General features: G+C 31.7%; 1 long non-coding RNA gene across 1 annotated transcript; it reads right to left on the reverse strand.

Annotated features, from left to right (window-relative positions):
* Nucleotides 1-1,828: 1,828 nt before the first annotated feature.
* LOC139511548 (uncharacterized) lies at nucleotides 1,829-24,317 on the reverse strand. Its single transcript, XR_011662043.1, has 2 exons — nucleotides 24,241-24,317; nucleotides 1,829-2,373 (listed from the first exon to the last, which is right to left on the reverse strand). It is a non-coding gene; the product is annotated as an uncharacterized lncRNA (long non-coding RNA).
* Between the last annotated feature and the right edge of the window lie 881 nt (nucleotides 24,318-25,198).

Raw genomic sequence — 25,198 nt, forward strand, 5'->3', positions numbered from 1 at the left:
AAATAAGGATATGTTGGTAAGTCTGTTTTCTATATAAGTATATCGTTCGTTCGTTAAATTAACATCAACTTGATAAGACCGTGAACAAGGATAATTCATATCAATTGATCTATACCCATTTTACATAAATAATAAATGTACTAACAAATGTGAATTCCATTAAACCCCATTAGCTCATTTATTAAACATCTTTACTGCTGTATAAGTAGCGTAAGACATTACATTTTCTAAAAACAAATACTATTGCACAATAAAAATAACTACTATATCAATTGTTTGAGGTAACTTTCATTGCTTTGTATTCGCAAAAGCATGAAAATATCAAGATTTTACGTCATTTGAAGATAATTCACCTTTATAATATCAAAACTTTTTAGTCGTTTTAATGTTTTACTTTGCGCTTTTTACAGTCAGTAGAAAAGTTATATTTAGGGACGTTTCATTAATGAAAGCAAAAAAATAATATATTTTTAGAGTAGTTTGTATTGGCATTTGTTACAATTTAGAACAAACATACCTTTAATAAGTTGAACACTTAATAAAAATTGATAATCAGTCAGTTCAATTGGAAGTGTTTTGAGCATGACAAAAACAAAACACATCGTCCCTAATACCATTGCTGCATAAAACTTCGGTTAAAGAGGATCACTAATTAAACAAAAACTGATTACCCTTCTGACGCAATTCAATTCACTCCAATTTTGTTTGGTACCGTATCGCTTAGCCTATAGTATTATATGAAGTGTGTTATGACTTTTGATTGTCATTTTGTCGTTTTTCTTTTGATCATAGTGTTGTCTGTTTTTCTATTAATTTAAGCTTGTGATTGTCCCCCTTTGATATCCATACTTCATGTTATAGAATAGATGAATGGCAATTATGCCATTTTGAGGGTCTGGGGAACATTTTTATTTGAAAGAAGTGAGTACAATATATGTGTAAATATTAAGCAATAAGATACCGGTCATATTACCGCCATATATAATGATAGCTTGGGACAAAGTGAAATAAACACACTATGAACTGTTTAATAATTTGTTTAAGGAAGCTTCTGGGTCCTAAACAACATAATTTCATAGCTAAAGCATACATAAAATGCCCAAAAACATCAGAAGTCACATCATTTCAATTCAAACCCTGATCGACCGTTTTGCTTTATTTGTTATTGTACAAATGAAGTCTCTTTGTTCCGTCTTTCACCTTGAGCGAACGGTTATGCATATATTTCTTTTTTGTAGTTGTATTGTTCTATTGACAGTAGTCTGCGTTTAGGCTATGTCGATTTTTATGAAAGATCAGAGACATCTACCTATATTTGGAATTACAACAATAGCCGTTGAAGGGTCGAATGTAGACTGAAGTATAGAAACCTTATAATTATGTACATTGCCGGAAATATATGATTTATTTGAACCCTCGTAAAAACGGGCGAAAAGATCGGTGATCCGCGTATTACATCCTGTTCCTTTAGTTCGTACAAATAAAACTGATATATTCCGACATTTAATATATATTGTACACATGTTTTCCTGTCACTATTTGACTTTTTAACCTTTAAGACTAAATCTAATGATATACCAGACGGGGTTTTCACTTAAATTATGTATTCATGTTTTTATCCTAAGAGAGCTGGTTCGTAGCATACCTACTGTAATGTAAATTATTATTTTTTAAACTGTGCATATACCGGATATTTGAAAAAAATGAGTTTCAATAATTTATTTCGAAGACCTACGAATGTGACAAAATGCATTTATTTGTTTGTTTAAGTTTACCTTTTTTATGTAGAAGTTAAAATACTTTTCGATAATAAACATTCAAAATAATATACTGAAACCAATGTTTTATTCGCCTGCGACAAATTTCGGTAGTCCTTTCAGTTCTTTTGCTATAGTTTTGTTTTCATTCCGTTATCCGCCAATACACAGATGACTACACAATAATAATTTTAACAAAACAGTGTCTACACAGATTGCATAAACTCGGTATATCACAAATGTTAAGGTAGTAAGTTTTTATTTTCTTCCATATCTAATTTTGTGTATGGAACCGATTCCATTCCGACTGAGAGGCTGACCAAACGATAATCTTGTTTGAATTGGAATATTTCCAGAACTATGCCTAAACCACATATGTGATCGTTTTGGTAGTTCACTGAACGGTTCCGTATCCTCTTCTGTTTCATGTTGTGCGGAAAGTTTACCTAAATAGTCCACCAATAAAAGTTTTCGTTTTATTTCCGGGTCAATGTCTGATGCCAACAACTTATATAAAATACCGCTGACGTCACTTCCTCTTTCTGGTACAATTTGTGATGAAAATATAACAGGCGACACTGCAAGTAATAGACAGGGAATAGTGTAGCAAAGCATTCTGTGAAAGAAAAAGAAAAAAAACAAGTTATAAGACATGATAGTACATACATTTTAAAACCAGAAAACAAGCTTTGCACAACACATTTAATGTTTAACAACTATTTGATATGAGCGTCACTGAAGTGTCTTATGTATACGAAACGCGCGTCTGGCGTACTAAATTATTAACCTGGTACTTTTGATAACTATTGATACATTGAACGAGCAGATGGTTAGCACGGTTGATTTTTGTAAATGCTGGATTAAATCTAAATTGAAATTGTCGTGTTTATTATTCCCACTGACTCATATTCACGTTACCACCATAAGAGAATTTCGAAAATTTACTTTTTTCCTCTAATCATCCAAAGTTATTCATAGTCAACTTGTATTATTAAAACCATCCCTTTTTTAAGTCGTATTTTTTCTTTAAATGCTTTATTTTATTTTATTTATACATGTTATATTGTCAATTATAAAGATTCCATTAATCGTCATTAGGTAAATTTGCTTATTATTCAACAGAAAAAAACTACGGATTTCATACTTTTCATTAAAATTTGAAGTATGTCACAGCGACATTGTAAACCACATTTTCCAACAATTGTTTTAAATGTACGTGTTTTTTATTCCTTGCCTATGGTGTGCCTATTTTATTGTTGTAAATATTGTTTCGGAATTAGGACTTTCATCCCAGGATCTTTTTTTAAAACTATAGCTTATATGCTGTATTGGCTTTGTTTGTTGATAAAGGCTGTTTTGTTATCTGATGATGTTCACATCCTTGCCCTACAGTCTTTGTTGAATAAGTATCTCATTGGCAATCTCAATACATTTTCTTAATGTTATTAAACCCATTCGATTAAATAAGAACAATCTTTCATAATTAAAAATATCTAAGAATTATTGATTAACCGTAGCATATAAATGCAACAAAGTTTTCTTAGAGATTTTTGTAGGATTAATTAGGCATGGAAGATATTTTTGTTTTTTCACATTAACGTCATTAGCTAACTGATAAGTCATGTAATGTGATAATCATGTTTGTGTGTATAATGTTTTAGTTATACATCTTAGCGTTCTAAAATTTGTTTTAAATTGAGGGTTAATTTATGGTTTTACTTAAATTCATATGGGATCACCCTCTACTCAGATTTTTTTTAAAAGGAGAATACACTTAAGGAAATTCGATTAATATTCTGCGGGCAAACGTATGACTTTCAAGAGTAGATTAAAATCATAAATATTAAAAGCCCTGTTCTTTCATGGTGTTGTGCCTAATCGCGTTGAAGACAATACGCTACTTATGTAAGAATAAACGAGACTCTCATAGTAGCCTAAAAACTCACCCGACAAATGTTTACCAATTAATTAAGTTAGAAATTATAACGTTTGACAATTCAGCTACATAACGTATGTTTCCATCTATCTTATTTAGCTTCAGAAATATTGCCTTGTTATGTTATACCAGAAGCTTTTATTCAAAACGCACCAATAGAAATCAAATAATGTTTCTGGTGTGCATGTTTTCGTCCAACCAGAACCAACTGAAGTCCGTTTTAAACTTATTATTAGACTTGCAAAAGTTTTTGTTTGAATTGGCAGGGACGTTGCATAGAATATAATGAAATGTAAATTGTCTTTCGACGAACAAAACACAAAGAGGTATATATGTAGGTAACAGGAGTATATAGCTGTTCAAAATTTATAAATCGACGAAAGTCATATCAACGCCAATACTGACTCTGTTACTTTGTTAACTAAGTACGCTTAAGCCATGAATATATGTAAAATAGTTAATATATAAATGTGTTGCTTTCATGTTTACATCTAGCGTGTAAAGTGTGCGCTTATTTGTAAAAAACATAAATACGGTCAAAAAGTATAAAAATATGTTCAGACCAGGTTTTGTCAACTATTTTCTGCATAAGGAAATGCCTGTATCAAGTCAGGAGTATTAAAGTTGTTTTCATGTATTCGTATGATGTGTTTGAGCCTTTAATTTTGCCACTTGATAAGGGACTTTGAATTTTCTTTAGTTCGATTTTTTTTTATTTTACTTTTTTTTATGTAAAACATAGCTTTCATACTCAGCATTAGGAAGCCCGGCATATGGGTATAAAACGAATACACTCTGACTTTTATGACACTTTGGTAATATTCAATTTAAATAAAGCACGGGGAAGCCTTGCATATGATGATAAAAACATGAATAATACAATGTATTTTTGGTATTCAAAAATCAAACTTGTACAAAATATTAAAAGACACCTTCATGATTCTCCAATACTGAATACTTGACCCAAACAAAATGTCACTCTACTTCTGAATTGTTTTTATTATCACTTTCACGTTTGATAAGATTATATAAACTCCCTGTCGATATCAACTCACACAGGCAAAGTCATCTTTGGATGGTCTATTATTTATACCCCTTTTGTTAATTGTTTCTCACAAAAGTTTTACGCTTTTAGCTTCACAAATTTTCGGTTATTAACGCAGGGGCGGATGCAGGAATTTTCGAAAGGGGGGTGCTAACCCAGGGCAAAAGGGGGTGCAAAACATATGTCCCGATACAAATGCATTGATCGGCAAAAATAAAGGGGGGTGCGCACCCCCGGAACCCCCCCCCCCCCCTGGATCCGCCACTTGATGAGGGTTATTAGAAAACACGCGTTTAGCTTTTAAACAGTTTTGGATTTAGAGTCACTAGTGAGGCGTTTGTTGATTAAACACGCGACTCATAGAACCAATTCGACTGCGGTGTTCCAACTGATTAATGTCGGTCGTGCTTAGTATATTATATATGCATATTACGTCTGTATTATTTATTGGACTTTCGTTTGTCCCTCGGACATAACTGAGGTGACATACATTGTCGTAATGCACATCTGGTACAGAACAACTGGTACCTTTGATGGGGTTTTTTTATCACTTACTCGTTAACACGACTGCTGAACTGTTAGTTCACAAGGGTTTTCCCCAGCCAAAAAGCATCGTTAAATTAAAATACGGATATTATTTTATCTCAATTTGTTGTTATAAATTTCGATAATTAATGTATTTTTAATGTACTCCCGCATGAATTGCTTTAATTCTTATTCTTGTTTTTGTAATTTTTTCTCATTTTAGTTATATCAGCTATTTAACGATTTTTTTTTTGATTTTTTTTTTAAACGTTTCAGCTTCGATCATCACTAAAGACACATTAATTGTCGGAATGTGCGTCTATTGCATCAAAAGTGGTGCCGTTAATGTCATAACGACTTCCTGTTTTCCTTTTATAGTTGAAAAATTTCAACCAGACATGTTATTTGTCCGTTTAATAATATCTTTATTTTATACCTTGTCCTTTCTTTTGCCGATACCATAAAATGTGTTTGTTATATATTGTAAAGTAAAGGTAATGTTACTTATGAGTTTTATCACCGATTTATAGATGAAAAGTAATTATTACAACAATATAAAATAAAGATAGTGAGCAATTATACATATGTGGCTTTCAAGATAACTGGGGATTAATACTTAAGGGTGAGAGCATTACGGTTTTATGACAACTTGTATACAAGATACTCATAGAAGTATTTCCTTTAATTTTTAATGTGTATTGATCTTGTCATATATTTATGCATATACTGTACATAGATCTAACAGGTTTTACGCAAACCGGGCATTCATAAAAGTTTAGTATGTCTGAGTTGCACACTTAATCTGTAATGATATTAAAAGATCCATTTCGAAAAAAATGCATGTGTTTTCTTTAAAATCCCAGGGTAAAATAAAGTGAGGAATTTCGAAGTTATAGATTGATAAATTATAAACTGTTTGCTTATCATACAGTGGAAAATACAAATTTTTGAATCACAGCTTACAAAGAAAGTTATCCCACATGCGGAGCATTATCTATTTACCCTTCCGGTGTATCTGAGTTTACCACCAGATTTTTAATGTGGTTCGTGCTACCTAATCTTTTTTTTTTTTGTGTACTATTATTTGTCTGTTTGTCTTTTTAGCTCACATGGCCGAAAGGCCAAGTGAGCTTTTCTCATCACTTGGCGTCCGGCGTCCGTCGTCCGTCGTCGTCGTCCGGCGTCGTCCTGCGTTAACTTTTACAAAAATCTTCTTCTCTGAAAATACTGGGCCAAATTTAACCAAACTTGGCCACAATCATCATTGGGGTATCTAGTTAAAAAAATGAGGCCGGTGACCCGGCCAACCAACCAAGATGGCCATCATGGCTAAAAATAGAACATAGGGGTAAAATGCAGTTTTTGGCTTATAACTCAAAAACCAAAGCATTTAGAGCAAATCTGACAGTGGTAATATTGTTCATCAGGTCAAGATCTATCTGCCCTGAAATTTTCAGATGAATCGGACATTTCGTTGTTGGGTTGCTGCCCCTGAAATGGTAATTTTAAGGAAATTTTGCTATTTTTGGTTATTATCTTGAATATTATTATAGATAGAGATAAACTGTAAACAGCAATAATGTTCAGCAAAGTAAGATCTATTATTATAGATAGAGATAAACTGTAAACAGCAATAATGTTCAGCAAAGTAAGATCTACAAATAAGTCTGCATGACCAAAATGGTCAGTTGACCACTTTAGGAGTTATTGCCCTTTATAGTCAATTTTTAACCATTTTTCGTAAATCTTAGTAATCTTTTAGAAAAATCTTCTCCTCTGAAACTACTTTGCCACATTTAACCAAACTTGGCCATAATCATCATTGGGGTATCTAGCTTTAAAAATTGTGTCCGGTGACCCGGCCAACCAACCAAGATGGCCGCCATGGCCAAAAATAGAACAAAGTGGTAAAATGCAGTTTTTGGCTTATAACTCAAAAACAAAAGCATTTAGAGCAAATCTGACTGGGTTAAAATTGTTTATCAGGTCAAGATCTAACTGCCCTGAAATTTTCAGATGAATCGGACATTTCGTTGTTGGGTTGATGCCCCTGAATTGGTAATTTTAAGGAATTTTTGCTATTTTTGGTTATTATCTTGAATATTATTATAGATAGAGATAAACTGTAAATAACAAAAATGTTCAGCAAAGTAAGATTTACAAATAAGTCAACAGGTCCAAAATGGTCAGTTGACCCCTTTAGGAGTTATTGCCCTTTATAGTCAATTTTTAACCATTTTTCGTAAATCTTAGTTATCTTTTACAAAATTTTCTCCTCTGAAACTACTGGGCCAAATTTAAACACACTTGGCAATAATCATCATTGGGGTATCTAGTTTAAAAAATGTGTCCGGTGACCCGGCCAACCAACCAAACTGGCCGCCATGGCTAAAAATAGAACTTGGGGGTAAAATGCAGTTTTTGGCTTCTAACTCAAAAACCAAAGCATTAAGAGCAAATCTGACAGGAAGTAAAATTGTTGATCAGGTCACGATTTATCTGCCCTGGAATTTTCAGATGAATCGGATAATCGATTGTTAGGTTGCTGCCCCTGAATTGATAATTTTGAGGAAATTTTGCTGTTTTTTTGTTATTATCTTGAATATTATTATAGATAGAGATAAACTGTAAACAGCAATAATGTACAGCAAAGTAAGAACTAAAAATAAGTCAGTATGACCAAAATAGTCAATTTACCCCCTAAGGCGTTATTGTCCTTCATAGTCAATTTTTAACAATTTTCTTAAAATTTGAAGATTTTCAATAACATTTTCCACAGAAAGTACTGTTATAGATAGAGATAATTGTAAGCAGCAAGAATGTTTAGTAATGTAAGATCTACAAACACATCACCATCACCAAAACACAATTTTGTCATGAATCCATCTGTGTCCATTGTTTAATATTCACATAGACCAAGGTAAGCGACACAGGCTCTTTAGAGCCTCTAGTTCTTTTTAAGCTATGGACTTGTCAGTTCATTTTCAATTGATGAGTCCCTCTTCTATCGTGTGCCCCTCATTTTCAACCATATATTAAAAAAATCATTTAAAATACATTATCTGATCATAGTGAAGCCAGAGTTTTTTAAAGAACTTGTTAGATTAAAATAATTCATGTGTCTTATAAATGATTTTAAGCTTTTTCAGTATTAAAGTCAGCATACAGTTGATTGATTAGGTGGTGTTAAATGCCACTTTTAACATTAGTATGCTATTTCGAGGAGGTCAGATTTTATTGGTAAAGAGGAAGATGGAGTACCCGGAGCGAGATGTATAAAAATAGCGTCCCTTTGTCTTTTTTTCTGAAATAAAAAGAATATGACTTTTCTATTGATGAAACACAAATCGGTTATAAAACGAGATCATAAGCTGTTTGAATTTGCGAAAAATTTCTTTTTATCGTATTCAGTTAAAATGTAGTGTAGTAACTTCAACTGCTTTGCCTACTTAAGTTTCCAGTGCATGGTTCTTTCAATACATGCTTTTGTGATTTGTCTTCCTGCTAAGACTTTGATATAAAGGAGCTAATGTGAAAGTACGCGATGTTAGTATCTGTTTTCAGATTTTATCGACAGCGGAAATTTTACTCCCTCTTGTTTTGTCGTAGAGCTTCTTGACAATAGAGACGTTTGTTTCCTGTATCCTTCCTCCGTGTAATAAATATAAAACTCCTGATTAATTAAATTAATCACGGAAAATAGGACATAATTATAGATATGCTTCATTGTATCAACGAAGGTAATTAAAAGTGAAAATGTATTTAGTATTTACTAATTTATTTTTTTCTTAATAGTGATTGTTTAATATTTTAAGAATTTCTTTTCAAAATAATTAACTTTCTATTATTTATAGTCGTGTATTTCTGTATACGCTAAAGAACGCTAGAAAAAGAAAATTGACAGGAAAATTAATATATGGTTCCAGTGATGTAAAATGGATAATAGTAAAAACGTAAGGGTTTTCGGGTCTCACAGATGTAACTCTTACTTACTCACGTAACATGTATGAAGTGTTTGCTATAGATAATAATTTAAAACACTTTTTGGACAGATATGTGAAAATCGGAGAAAAAAAATTGAACTCACTTGTTTTTTCGCTATTGCATAATTTGCGGGGGGAAAATACGAGTCAATAGAAACACACAAATTGGTAGAAATAAATATATCTCCCATATAGATATAAGAACTATGGTAGGAATACCAATGAGACATCTCTCTATCCAAGTCACAATTATCAAAAGTAAACCATTATAGGTATATAAAAGTTTTGGTGTTGACATTTATATTTTATGTCTTCACTTTTTGAATATCGTTTTTATCATTAAGGTATCGATTGCACTGCACCAGATGCGCATTATGACAATACATGTCTCTTTGGTGATTATCAAGGCCAAATCCAATCTTATTCAAAAATTGCACATCTGATAAACCAATTAGGGCAAACATTTTTGCAAAATTCTGAAAAGGAATAAGTGCTTTCAATGAGGGATATGTTTCTTATTTTAAAATAATTTCGAATTTTTTAACAATACATTTCTGTTGTGTCGTTGTTTTCCTCGTATAGTTGATGCTTTTCCTTCGGTTTTACTTTGTAACCCGGATTTGTTTTGTCTCAATCGATTTATGACTTTTGAACAGCGGTATACTACGGTTGCCTAATCTACTATGTATAACACAATATCCGTATTTGTATTTGGGCTACTGAGCTGGTTATACCCTCGACGACTGACCGTTTATCGGGCTACTGGGCTGATTATACCCTCGATGACTGACCGTTCATCATCAGTTATTGATGTAGGAATATTTTCGTCGGTACCAACAATTTTTAAAATACCAGTCCTGACGAATTCCTTTTGTAATTCTTATTTCTCGTAATTGGTATCTTTTGCAAATATCCCCATGGCATGATTTATGTGTCCAAAATGATGTCACTTTTTCAGTTCAAACATATGTGTTATCTTTAAATCCTTTATTTTTCACTGATAAAAAGAAAAACTTCAATGTCATGATTAAATTAACCAAAACACCTAACAATCTGTTATGTGTAAAGGTACCAGGCCTATAATTTAGAACGCCAGATACGCGTTACGTCTACATAAGACTCATCAGTGACGCTCATATCAAAATAGTTACAAAGCCAAACAAGTACAAAGTTGAAGAGCATTGAGGATCCAAAAGTCCAAAAAGTTGTGCCAAATACGGATAAGGTAATCTATGCCTGGGATAAGAACATCCTTAATTTTTCGAAAAATTCAAAGTTTGGTAAACATGAAATTTATAAAAATGACCACATAATTGATATTTATGTCAGTACCGAAGTGCTGACTACTGGGCTGGTGATGTTAACATAATGTTAATCTTTTAAGAATGGCCGATCAATTTAATGTCAGTTACTTATTCAAAACAGGTCAATCAATGTATTTGTCAATTAAAATTAAATTACTTTCTTAATTGTTGAAAATCCATACCATTTATTAGATAATACAGAGCTTAATTGATACATTTCAGATAATCATTCCTTATTAAGAACCTGATCTAAGAACTACATCGTATTTTAACAGATTGAATGATATCTATGCTCCATGCAATTTCACTTTCTTTCGAACAGTCAGACCTCAATTTCGGCTTAAATAAACAATGAACTCATCATTGATACCAGGCTTTCAGTTTACACTCCAGACGCATGTTTCGTTAAATAAAACAATCACCAGTTAAGCTCAAAATGGAAAGAATTAAAAGGGCAGATGAAAAACATAGATGAGTTAAACAAATAGACATATCGATGGATGAATGGACGAGTGTTTAATGTATGCTGCTTTAGTACAGAAGAATGCTGTTGAGTAAATATCAACGAGAAAACTACTAAAGGTCGCATTGATTAATCAAACAACATCTACAGGTCAACATAGTACAATCTGCAACAAAAGAACCTAAAACTTTTAGTTGTGGTCGTTTTAAAGCATTATAAACACTGGTTTATTACGACATATTAGTACGACGTGATAAAACTAGAACATCAAACTTCAATCTTAGTTTAAGTCGTTTTAAAGCATCATACATATTGGTGAAATACGACATATTAGTACGGCATGTTAAATGCTAGAACCTCAAATTAGAGTTAGTCATACATGTGCGTCTAATAATGTCAATTTTAGAACACATTAAACAGTTGATTTTAAAAGAATGTCTGGTCGAAAGACTGCAGAGTTTTTTTCTCTCAGTCTCCTCATTCTCATAGACAAAATTTAGATTTTACTTTTGAATATCTTATGTGACAACAGTATCTCACATGTTTTTTTTTATAAGATTTGATTAATTGATCACCGTTCTTGGACACCGATTATTCCGACCCAGAGGCCTCAGTCAGTAGTATAGTTGCTCTTACTATAGATTGAGCACAACAATTCAAATAAAAAGGGATTTAGTTAGCAACGAAACGCAAACCATTTAAGATATGCAGTTCGTTCTTTCAAATCTAAAATCATTCTGCTAAAAGTACAAGCGACAGAGTACAAAAACATTCAGGTATGAAGTTTTTTAGCAAAAGCTAAATCAGTATGACATTCACTCATATAGTACTTTCGTATAAAAAGATGTATCGTCTTGATCAAAAAGATAAAAGTTAAATCCATTGAATCAAAGTTAACGTTACACATGTCAAAAGAGTCTGATTTATATTCAACTTGTTGTTATATTTAAAACCCGAGTACTCGACTAATGACCCTAACACACATTTTTGCAATTTGTTCTTTAAGCCTACGCATTACTAGGTTGAATGGACATAGTGGTAAAAAAAACTGACATGCAATCGTTTGTAGCTAAATATATTTAGAGCAAATTTCATCATTAACACGTCAAAGGTGCTGAATGAACCATCCTAAATTCTGATTCAAAAATCAAATTCGGATGACATAGCACGGAAGATACAAGTACAGACTAGAATAAAAAAAAAAACATTATACCGCCGAAACTTAGGATCTGTGCAAAACCACTTTCAAAAATAATTAGAAGTGAAATGGCGTGTTCCAAATGGGTCAGAATATCAGGTGCAGAATATTTGATTTGATTTGATCTTTGTTGTTTTAACGTTTTAAGCACTGCTTATAGGTTATTTCGTGGCGGTCCGTTTTTATTGGTTGCGGAAGCCGGGGAAAACCACAGACCTTTGATAAGAACACTGAAAATCCTAGTCAATTAAGATTGGAGTCGAGCGCACCCACACGAGCCGGGTACGAACTCACAACCTCGGCGTTCACTGGCTAATGATTACAGTACTTTCTACTTAGACCACTCGGCAACCGAGTCCTCGTTTGTGCAGAATATAAACTGTATAAACGTTATTATCAGCTCAATCTGGAAAGAAGAGATGTAGATTTTATTTACCACATTTTAGAAAAGGTATATCTTCTACCTAGTATAACGTTAAAAGTCCAAGGACATGGCTAGAATTAAGTTTTTATTTAAATAATTTACTCTAAGAGTAAAGATATGAATTTGTAATTATTGTTAACAAAGTGGTACCAATAGGAATGTCTTTCATCTGTTGGAAATCTGTCCATCAAATTCAACAGAGGTACTTAGATTAAAAATTCCAGTTTTGAAAATACTATCTTCTTGTTACTTTTCGTAATGATTCATACTTTTTTTAATAATTTGTTGGTTTTCTGAAAAAGAAATATACAACTAGAAATTGGGAATGTGTCTAAGAGACAACAATCCGACCAAAAGCAGAAAAATGCAAAATAACGGAGAAATATACAACTTTACTTTATGAGAGATATTAAACAAAGGTAAACTATCTTGCCTTTACATATTATACGACTGTGATTAGGGAGGTCTTTCTGAGCGCATCCCAAAATTTGTTTTGATTTGGCACTAGTTTCATTTCCAATGTTGCCTTTCCAGGATATAAGAAAAGACTGAAGAAAACAAAACTTCACTGTTTGAATCCGCATTGGAATTGAAATCGTAAATGAATACCGAAACTAGTGAAAAGTGTGACAAATTTTTAATAAATTATTTTTCAAAATCAGGATCTGTTATTTATTTGGTCTTTTTTTTTGCCCATTATTCTCTATCATTTATTTTAAACAACCAATCGTTCTCTTTCCATACTTTTTTTGTTTGTTTTTATCTGTTTAATTGGTTTGTACTTTATTAAGTACCTTTTGCCCATTATTCTCTGTAAACCCCACCAATAAACAGCCTTAAATATTAAGACAAATCAATGTTTGATGGTGCTGCAATAACTTGAAAAATGTACTGAAATCAAGTTAGAGCAGGTAGCGGATAGAAGTATCCATTGATACATTCTCGAGCATACATTTTACTTATAACCAAAAAGAGATCTTCCCTATTCTTCAGTCTTTTATACCGTATATTGTTTATGAATAAAAGGGGATTATTAATCAAAAAGTGTTTATACCTTATCTTATTATATGATTTTAAAATATCTCTTTTCTCATTGGCTAAATTCATACGATGTTCTCTGATAAAAACATTATATTCACTGTGAGAATACTCCCGAGGGGGTAATTTAAGATTTAAAACAGGTTATTTGTGACAGTACCTAAATACATATATTCCAAGGCAGCGTCAGTGAAGTAAGTTTCATATATGGGAGTCAAACATAAGATGTTCATAATGAAAAAAGTGGGGATTTTTTTACAATGATATATCATTAAGAAAGTAGTTAGTTTAAAGGGGTACTAGCTACGAGATATATGAAAAATCTAAAGTAAGATTTTTTTTGTTAAATCAATAATGAAAGTGAAATAGTGAAATAATAATTCGCTTTTAGCAGCCAAAATAGTTCAATTTTATCAAATTAAGCGAAGAAACATTGATATTTGCTAATTCACTTGCAAGTGAATCAGTCGACCTCATTAAATCCGTATTCATGTGAACTTCAGTTTAACCCCTAGCTAGAGATTGACAACGCATGCATTGTACGTGTACTGGTTATTTTTAAAGAAAAAGAATGTCAACAATGAAAGTGAAACTAAGGTAAACCATTTGATAACTTATTCGATCCATATAAAATCATTCTAATACGGTTAAAAACAATGAGAAACATATATGTTTAATCTATAAAATAAAATCAAACAGACCTATAAAAATCTAATTGCACGTGTTGGTTTAATCTATTCATACCTTTATTATGTTTACATCGCTTATATGGTCATTTGAGGTCAAATCGATAGTTAATTAGATGGCTTGTGGACAAAAATTCACACTAAACGAACCTACATATTCTCTACCCCATGCTCTGTAAACTGTTTCTTTTGGACTTTTGGTAGTTTGGATAAATTTTTTACATTGTTATAAATCAAATATGAGAATTTGAGACAAATCTATGACCAGGAATTTGACAGCTATTGCCCCTTTAAACATATTTATTTATTGTGGATTAAGAAAGTAACATGTCAATGAATAATTAATAAATAAAAAACTCCAAGTAAACAGTTGTTTGTTTCATTTTTTGTTCATCATTTTGATTTACTTAATTCCATTAAATGTATGAATATATGGAACCAATCTATACGTGATGGTCATTTTATGATATTAAATATGATCTATCTAGATAATGATTAGCCATATCAGTTCCTTGCAGATATGAAAAGTAAATAAAATTGTAATAACGAAATGAAGGCAATAGTAATTGAGATTCTATGATGATTCGAATGTGGTCTCGCAGTTACTGTTTTTCTGCCTTTTAATTGATTGTATTGTCTGTACATTACACTCTCGCACTCAATATTTTAACGCCTTTAATTGATCCTGTTTTTCATCTGCATGGAAAAACAATGTTATGTACAATGCTTTTAAGGTTGATATCATTAAGACATTCCTTGTGAATGATTAGTGACGATAATTTAGTATATCTTTGACATATTTTGATAAGCTGATTCCATTTACAATTCGTACAAGTCGAAAATGTCAGGGATAGTTGATATCTAATAGTGTATTATATTTCATTGTTGCGAAATGATAATTGAAAAGTAATTGCTATTGATACAAATGGCAATGTTGTTTTACTAACTAAAGGATAGCAAAAAATATTCAAAAGCCAATAAAATTACATAACAATGTCAAGAGAAATAAACCTTTTCCCCAGTAGTAGTTTGCATGATAACTATAGTGTTCTTTTGAAAAAGCATTGTTAATGTAAATTTTAGCAAGGTTGAAACCTAATCTCTATTTGGAAATGGGATTGATTGATGAATTGGTGTTTAACGTCACTTCAAGCACTATTGTGCTATTTCTTGACTGTCTGATTTAGTATGTGGAGGAAGCCGGAGTCCACGGGGAGATCCAACAACCTTTGGTAGGAAAACTGACAATTTAAGTCAATTATATTTGAAACGCAATAAATAAAAAATAAAAGACGCAGAGAAAAAAAATAAGAAACACTCTAGTTCAATACGCCGGTTTTTAAGTCAAAACATAAAAAGAACACAGTCCATTATTTTTCTTTTCGCGACCATCTGACTATATATTGTCGTGTTCCCTCTTTTTTGGAGGATCCGGATCCCATGTATAGAGCCTTGTGTCTATATAACGTCCTTCATCTTTCCATTTGCTAATTATTTGAGTTCAAGCGTCAATTTTTCATTTATTTAGTTGGTCCGATTAATTCATTAGATTTCTAGATGAATTACTTTGATGCAAACCTTAACCGTACATTAAGTCATTTGTTATCTTTCTGATGTTTACTTATTGTATACTAATACATTCGTTATCTCTCTATTGTTTACCTATTGTAGGAAATCGATTCATATGTAAAGTCTTTTATTTTATCAATTCCTTTGTCTCACTCTTCTGTCTGTAACAAAATGTTTTAAATCACGAATAATTTGCGTCATGTTAGATGAAAAACTTGAAGTCGCCAATTTAATCTCTGTCAAGTACATGTAAAATCTGAGATTATGAGCTGCTTCTCTGCCTTGCCCACTTTGCAATGGATTTGGGATGACGAGCAAACTGGGCGGGTCGAAGTCGAAATTATGTATAATGTTTCATGACATATCTTATAATGACCATTGTTATAGAAATCCGTCTCGCCCTGACGGTTCAGTTCTAAGTAATGGTCAAATTGTCAGGTTTACTTTTGCTTATTCTAAGGTTGAACATTATCTGTTTGACGGTAAAATGTGAATCCATTTATTTATATCAGCTGAGTGGTCAATTAATTTCAAATTCCTATTAGATTTTAACCATTAAAGGACTTTGATGAAGGTCCTTTTTGGCCTCATTAAAAACAAATCTTTTAATTTATAAAATTTTTGAAATAAAAAATCGGGTTTGTTCACAAAATTGAACCAACACATATATATTTTTTATTGCCAATGCAGTTTATCAGTAACTTAATAAAACAACTATTAAAAAGTTATATGCCATTTGTATTTTACAATGACCAATTACTGCATTGTTTTTTAAGTATTTCTACATTTCGCTAAATACCAAAGTTATTGAGATCACCCCTAGTTTTTTGGTGGGGTTCGTGTTGTTTATTCTTTAGTTTTCTATGTTGTGTCGTGTGTGCTGTTGTTTGTTTGTCTTTTTCATTTTTAGCCATGGCGTTGTCAGTTTGTTTTAGATTAATGAGTTTGACTGTCCCTTTTGTATCTTTCGTCCCTCTTTTATGCTTATAAACGTATGCTAATGTTACTTCTTTGTACGACAAAAAACACCCAGAAAAAACAAAAAACGCACAAGGTATTAATAGCTTGAATTGTAACATGCACGCAATATGGTGTTATTAAACCTGTTTTACGTGCGAACAACCCCTTCACTTTATGACCATTATGTCGTTGTATTGTTATTTTTTTCATTTATAGAGTGGGATAGACTTTACAAAAAAACTAATAATGATAATGAAATGGGAAGATCTTTAATGGAATTAAAAAAAAGTTCTCCAGATTAAACATCTTGGAAATGGAAAAGTACTCACTAGCATAGGTACTTAGAGACATGACAGTTTTGTTTTTCGTCCTACCCTTTTATCCAAAATTTTTCATGTTTATTACTTTTTTAATTTCAATTATTTCAGCGGGGTATTTTTTGTGATTTACTCCTTACTATCATTTCCTAATTTTCCACTTTCTGTCACCTAATTTTCTGCATGTTAAACAAATATTTTATGCTAACTTCAATGCAATAACGTAAGGCAAAATACCTAATACGATTTTAAAAACTGGAGTACTTTAAAAGTTAAAACATGTGTTGTGAAAATGTTTGAGTGACATGGCATCATTAACAAGAATTGTTAATGTCATCCGGAATATATCTCGCATTTACTTCAGGTCTTCAAGCAATGTTGACTTTGAAACAACGCAGTTTTTGAGAAATCTGACAGCCGTTTATAAGACTTAATTACACCCTTCCGGTCAGCTTTTATTGTGACCTCCGCATTTCCATGGAACATCATTCTATCGTCACAATCGATTTTATTTCAACAAGTCGTGATGGAAAAAATAATTTTGATTTTGGACAATAGAATTTTTTTTACTAAAACCTATTTTTTCAAACTCTTGTTATTAGCATTATATTTCGTTTGTGATAGAAAAAGGATTCCGGAATTCCAAGGATCAACGGCTAAAGAGGTTGCAATATTGCACCAAAACAGTATTCAATAGTTGTGTATAGAACCAAAAGATTTTTATTTTTAATTAATGAATATACCACTTGGTTGCATACATTATTTTACTTTACCTCGTTTCTTTCTTTTCATTTCCTTTTTAGCATGGATTGAATATATCTAAGTTCTTCTTGTTTTGCTTTCTGTGTGATATGTTAATGCATTTGTTCAATACTAATAAAACAGACATTATCAAAATGTGTTCCAAAGACCAATTTAATTTTTTTAGAAACAAAATCGTGTTGCTGGCTTCATGAACAGATTTTTTTTCTTAAGATGTTTTATTCGATGTTAGGAACGGCAATACATAGGAAAATGCTCTACAGGGAGGCGTGATTTCGAAAGACATAACGTAATACCAATAAGATTTCTTCTCACCATTTATCAGTAAGACTTTAGTGTGAAATTCTTATACAGTTACAATACTAATCAGTGGGTTTCCTATTTTAAACCGACATCGTTTTAACAACTTTTCGTAATCAGATGCAAAACCTGAAAGAATGACACTTCGGATATGAATAATATATATATGAGGAATACTGATTACTACGTCTGTTAAAATAGGATGAACGGTAGTTGATAGTAGAGCGGACGTATTACAATTTGTTTTAATTATAATCTTAGAGATGTTACCTTGACGATTGATTCCTTCTTCATGATTTATGGTAACATAGTGATTATGAAAATTTCAGAGGGATAAGATATGTTGTAATACAATAAATAAATTTGAAATATCTCTGGAAACGAGTAAAAGAGGTTGACCAAGAACTTCTTATCCTTTCTGCGCAGTTGAGGTCGTAGTCTAACGTGACGGTACCCAAATTGCACCTATTTTGACAGTTTTTTCATCTACGTTTTTTTATGATGAAGACAAAAATGTCCATTCTGTGTTTATTTTGTAGCCCTATCCTTCTGTATTATAAAGGTACACCAATTTGATTTTTATTCCATATGGAATCATAGAAAAATTGGTCTAAACTGACTTCCAAACCATCAATGATTCTGAAATTAGGAGTACCCAAATTGCTTCCATGCTTAAATTCACATAGTCAAAAGTCTAATAACAGAGCTTTTGTTTAATTTCTTTAAATATTTTATATAATTGGATATTAGTCCATGCTTACTCTTCATTATTTTTTAAATGGATACTTGTAACATATTGTATTTGCTCATTTTAAAAAGATGACGTTTTGATGACGTCGCATGGCGACGTTTCAGTACATTTTGCTTTTTCAGTAAATACTTCATCTGTTGATAGATACTGTGAACGTTTTGTGCATATCTAAATAGTGTTACCTATGTTGAAAGATGTGCTAAGTATCAAATCATAAAAAAACCAAATTGTTTAGTCTCTAGAAAATCTTGTAAGATTTTCGCTGCTAGTTTTGCTAAATAGGTGCAATTTGGGTACTCGGTGCAATTTGGGTACCGTTACGTTAGTCTTTTAAGTTTTGGTTTTGTGTTGTAGACTTGATGCATCCTGTTACAATTACGTTTTAATTGTTTTCGTTGATACTTTCATGCCTTGGTAAACGTAATTTAACCCTGAAGTTAGTAATGATATACCAATCTGTATAATCTGTTTTTTGTTTTTTTTTATTCTAAATTTTTAGTTTTCAATCTTTTATTTAGTGGACTTGTTTATCTATCGTCGCTTTTGGGTTTTTTGCGTTGTTATTTTTCTTCGACTTGTGATTTATGAATATTGGTATATTCCACCATTTTTTATACTTTGAAGTGTAACAAATAGAAGTTGTGATAAATATGGTTATGATGCATACATCCTGTAAAACAATTAATACATGTAGAGGTCATTACACATCCTTCAAAGCGACAAAAGTATAATAAAAATGAAGATCTGGTATGAGTTCTAAAGAAATAACAAGTAATAGTGTATAGCACGTTAACAATTATAGGTCAAAGAACGGCCTTCAAGACGGAGCCTCACCTCTCACATCAAGTTCTGATTCAATCTGACTAAATATATAGAAAATGAATGAATTCTATAAAGAAGTTTCAAAACCATCTCGTTATTAGGCAGACCGAGCAGTGATCCATAGTTGCAACACAGTTAAAAAGTCAAATCCTTTCTAATAGTCTGCATCAAGTCTCGTTTTAATTATGAAAAATGTACATCCTCCTGAATCAAATACTAGAAATTACTCTTGGAATTTAATTGTATAAATTCAGTTACTTAATTTTAATTATGACCTGAAATATTCATTGTTTTTTTCCTTCGCCTAATAAATTAAAGCTATTCATTACAATGAACGAGGAATTATAATTACTCTTTTGAAATTTATTTTGACGATTTCACTCGCGCTAACATAATATATCGATGTCAATTTGAATATGTTTAGAATTTCACGTTTAAACAATAAAACTGGACAAATACAATCGAAGGAACCAAACGTATGAGACCAGGAAACTATAGTCACTACGATACGAACAATATCTATTTCGTACTATAAAAGTTTATTTCTACATGTAAAGCCATGTGTTTTATCAATTTCGTATTATAACCAAAATAGAGGCCACAATAGTATACCGACTAATCCGGGTTACAAACTAAAGTGAGGGAAACACATCAACTATAAGAGGAAACAAAATGAACGACAGGAGCACTGAATTGCTACAAAAAAAAACGCCGACATACATAGAAACGGTCTTTTTGATAACAACTGCCATATTCCCGACTTGGTACAGGACATTTAAAACAAAAAATTATGAATATCTAATATACGTTTTATCACGAGCTCAACTTTTATGACGTATGGTTTGGATAAGCAGAAAAGGGAATGTATGTAGATGTTAAATCAGTTTAGTCTCCATGCATATTGTGCCTGCTCCAAGTAGGTCTATCTGAATCAAAGTTGTTCGTTATTGTTTTCCTTTGTTTGGTCCTAATCGAAACACACATGGAGAAAATGAATTTCAATCTTAGAGTGACTTATATATTAATATGCCTAGAATATACTGTAAACATACACATATTCGCGAATACTTTGTTTCTCGTTTAGCCCTTTGTAGCCCATATCAAGGCCCTTAAGTTTCGAGATTTTAAAAAAAATTGAAGTAGTAAGAAAAAAAGAACATTTGAGACGATTTATTGTTGTCATGAAAATTAATCGCTCGCAAAACATAAGTTGGTTTACAGTATTAGGAACACAATTATTGATTTTCTCGCGATTTTTCCCCCAATAAAATCGACCAATTAAAAGGTATATTATTACAAATGACTATGTAATATATTCGTGGTCATTTGTAACAAAGATATGACACAAATCTTATCAACATTATGATGGGCGCTCGTAAACCTTTCGATCACTCGTAAATCTTTCGACCAGTTATCTTAACTTGAACAATAGCGTTCTGTGTGAAATAGCCACAAATTCAAAGAAAGAGACATATATGTTCAAATAAATGAATGCAGTAGCCAACATCGGAAAACATTGCACGCATGCAATTATGCGAATCCGATAATGAAAACTAGTGCTTGGGAAATCTTCGTGTTAATTTGATTCTGTTGGTATATCTTATAGTATATTTTCATTTTTGTATCGAATTTTTCAACCGATGGAGTTGAAAGTTTTTCAATCCGTAACCAATCACTTCCTTTGCAAAGTACCTGTGTACATGTTACCAACCAGCCATAATTTAATTGTTGAGAGCAACATTATCTCAGTTTATTAGCATGCCAGGCCAGATACATTCAAATCTATAATAGATGACTTGCGTCCGCAATTATTTATATTATTTATTTTACATTGGTTTGGGTACCAACAAAGAATAAGGTTCACTATCGGTTAAATATGGCATTGAATTTCAACACAATCATAACGTATAAAAACGTCACAATTTGGTTCTTACATGCGTCTTTTTCAAAGCTGTACCAGGTTAAACAAATCTCTTCATAAAAGTTCATTCTTAGCTTCACAGTTATCGCACGTTTTGTCTATTTTCAAAACATATAATGATTATCTGAATTTATCAGACCTAACAGATTGAGTACACGCAAGGCCGCTATCTGCGATCTAAATGGGTTTGTTTTACCAAAAGATGCCAATGATTGAATCCCAAATCTCAGAATATTACTTGATCAGGGCCAAGGTAAATTACTAGTATGTTAAATACTTCAATATTTATGGAAAAGTTTCATCCAAAACATTACTAGTACAACACATACTAATACATGCTTCATACAAATAAGGGGTCATTAATTCGTTTATAACGCCGAAACGAAGTTATTTTGTATTGATAGTCATAGCTTTTTCTATATAAATTTGTAGTACGTGTATTTTGACATCAAAATATAAGAGCTAGTTTCCCTTTTTGTTAACATACTTATTTTTCGCTTATAGTTTAAGAATATTAATTCGTAAAATGTAAAGACTTATTGAGTACAGAAAATTAATAGGTCACATAAATAACAGCGTCCTTCTTTTCCTTTTAATAGTGTGCATTCAAGAACCCAGTTGCAAATTGATAGAACTACATCTGGATTACTATAAGAGTACTTTTAAACACCACAACAAAAGCCGTCACGACACGGTATAGATGAAACTACATTTAAAAAATGAAAGGCTATTAGATGGTCATAGCAATTTTAAATTAGCGGAGAATTCATCGTCTAACTTTGCGAAACACTTCAGCACTTACACTGTATCGATACAATGTCATAAATAAAAGCATCAGGCGAGCAGCTATAATAATTGATTAAAATTTGTTCAGTTAGGTACTAAATGTGTGGTTTTACATTAAATTAAAGAAAACGTTCTTAAAACAGAAATTAGATCAAAGCACGCTACAGTTTTCTACTCATCGTCTTATAACTTCAACGTTTATGTCTAATCTAAGGTATTGCCTACGCTTTGTTCCATCACGTGTTTTTGGTTGTGTTTTTAGGGGGAGGGTTGTTATATAAGAATTGAATGCTGCTTTTTGTAAATTTATAGTGATCTAAAAGTAATGACCGAAGTATATTTTGTACGACGCGCGTAAGAGGAAGCTTAGATAAATAAAGGCAACAGTAGTATAGCGGTGTTCAAAAGTCTTCTCTACTGGTCTGGCGATACCCTCGGGGAGAAAACCTCTACCAAAAGTGTCATTGACCGTCTTATTTTGACTATTATCAATATGAATTTTATCATTACTTATTATTAGTAGTAGAAGTAGTAGAAGAAGTAGTTATAATAGTAGTAGTGTTATAGTTACATTCTTTTCTTTTATCTTTTAAAAGGGGGTCGACTTTATAGCACGTGTTAACTGAACTAGATTGTCTTTGATACTAAACTCATCTTAGTTACAAGGGTTAAAAATTTTGTACCCCATGCGCGCCATAAACAATTGAATTATGATGTCCCTACTAGGATATATCATTTGACATCACTACTAGGAATTATCATTTGATGTCACTACTAGGAAATATCATTTGATGTTACTACTAGGAAATATCATTTGATGTCACTACTAGGAAATATCATTTGATGTCACTACTAGGAAATATCATTTGATATTCCTACTCGAAAGTATCATTTGATGTCACTACTAGGAAATATCATTTGATGTCACTAATAGGAAATATCATTTGATGTCTCTACTAGTGACATCATTTGATGTTACTACTCGAAAATATCATTTGATGTCACTACTAGGAAATATCATTTGATGTCACAACTAGGAAATATCAAATTGATGTCACTACTAGGAAATATCATTTGATGTCACTACTAGGAAATATCAGCATATCAAAAAGCAACTATTAATTGAGAACAAATTAAGCAACTATAAACTGTTAACCCGTACAGATAATGCGACTGGAGTACCTGAAAGGATATTTATATTTAATTTTTTGTTGCAAAAGAAAAATCTCAGTTTTTTTCAGTTTTGAATAAAAACATTATTATACAGCAGACTTGCTTTTTGATTATCAAAAGTAAAACAAGTAGTAGTTGTATAAGTAGTAGTAAAAATTTCATTATTTTTTTTTAATAAAATGAAATTGTATGATTCTCAAATTTTTACGTAGTATGACAAACTACTGATGTCTACGGCCAATATACGTTTTTATACGTTTTTAATGCTACAGTAACAATTATCATTTTTTTTCATTCGAGATACACATGTGTTGCTTTTTTTCAAAATGATATCGTGCAATAGTAATGGAAACTTACGTAGTATAACAAACTAACTCTTTTGACAGGCAATTAATGTTTTTAATTAGCTACAGTAACACAAATGTGCTTTTTATATTCAAGATACATGTATGTGCTACTTTAGAAAAAAACAGTGTGCAACAGTAATGAAAAATGTTCTAAATAGAAAAAAGAGGTTTACCTTTTCTGTGATAAGAGAAAATAATTAAGGATCCAAATTGAAGTGTTTTCTCGGCCGTCGTGTCATAAGTTGTTTTCAGTCAATTGAACAAATGAAATATATTTATTGATGATTCTGTGGTGGGCGAATCTAACGATTCCCATTGATGGACATCTTCAAAGGGGCGGCAATAAACATCTTTTACGTTTTCCTCATTTATTGTACGTTAATATTTGTTCATTTTATGTAAATCTTTAATGATGCATGGAAATATTGACATTACCTTTTAGCAAATCCAATGAAGGAAGTTTATAAGAATAGTGACAATTATAATAGCTCATGGCGAACAACGTTAATTGAAATGAATTCCATGTAGAACATAGATCAAAATTATTCATAATTATTATTTAGTAGGCGATAATGCATTATCACTGAAAAGATGCTGTGCACTTTATTTGATTTCATTTTTAAAACTGATATTTGAAAATTGAAATGTTTGAACTGTTAAGATTTTCTTTTCTGTATTTTTAATCATTTGCTATTTTTAATAACAGAGAACAATTTTTGAGAAATTCTTAAACGAATAAGATACAAAAACTGGCCAAAGTTATATACGACACGGGGCTTAAAAGTTAAAACAGAAATTTAAATACACAAAACGTTTAAAGCTAAAAAGACGAAAAATGGTAGCCCTTTTGGATCAAGTTTGTTTCCTGTTTTAGCGGTTTCTAAATGTGTCTGTTAGGCTCTACTCGGAGCTTTTATGAATATAAATCTTGTTCTTTTTTTAGAGTGAAGGGGCTTTGGTGAGTTCAAGGTTTACTTTTAAACTTTGCAGTTTTACATTTTACTAGTTCTTTTGGGGTATTTTTATGATAAAAATTAGCAGATGTCATATTTTTCAGCACTTATTCTGATATAGAAATAATAAGGAGTGGTATGATTGCAAATGATACAACTTGGCACCAGAGACCAAATG

Source organism: Mytilus edulis, chromosome 2 (genome assembly GCF_963676685.1).
Source record: "Mytilus edulis chromosome 2, xbMytEdul2.2, whole genome shotgun sequence".
NCBI lineage: Eukaryota > Metazoa > Mollusca > Bivalvia > Mytilida > Mytilidae > Mytilus > Mytilus edulis.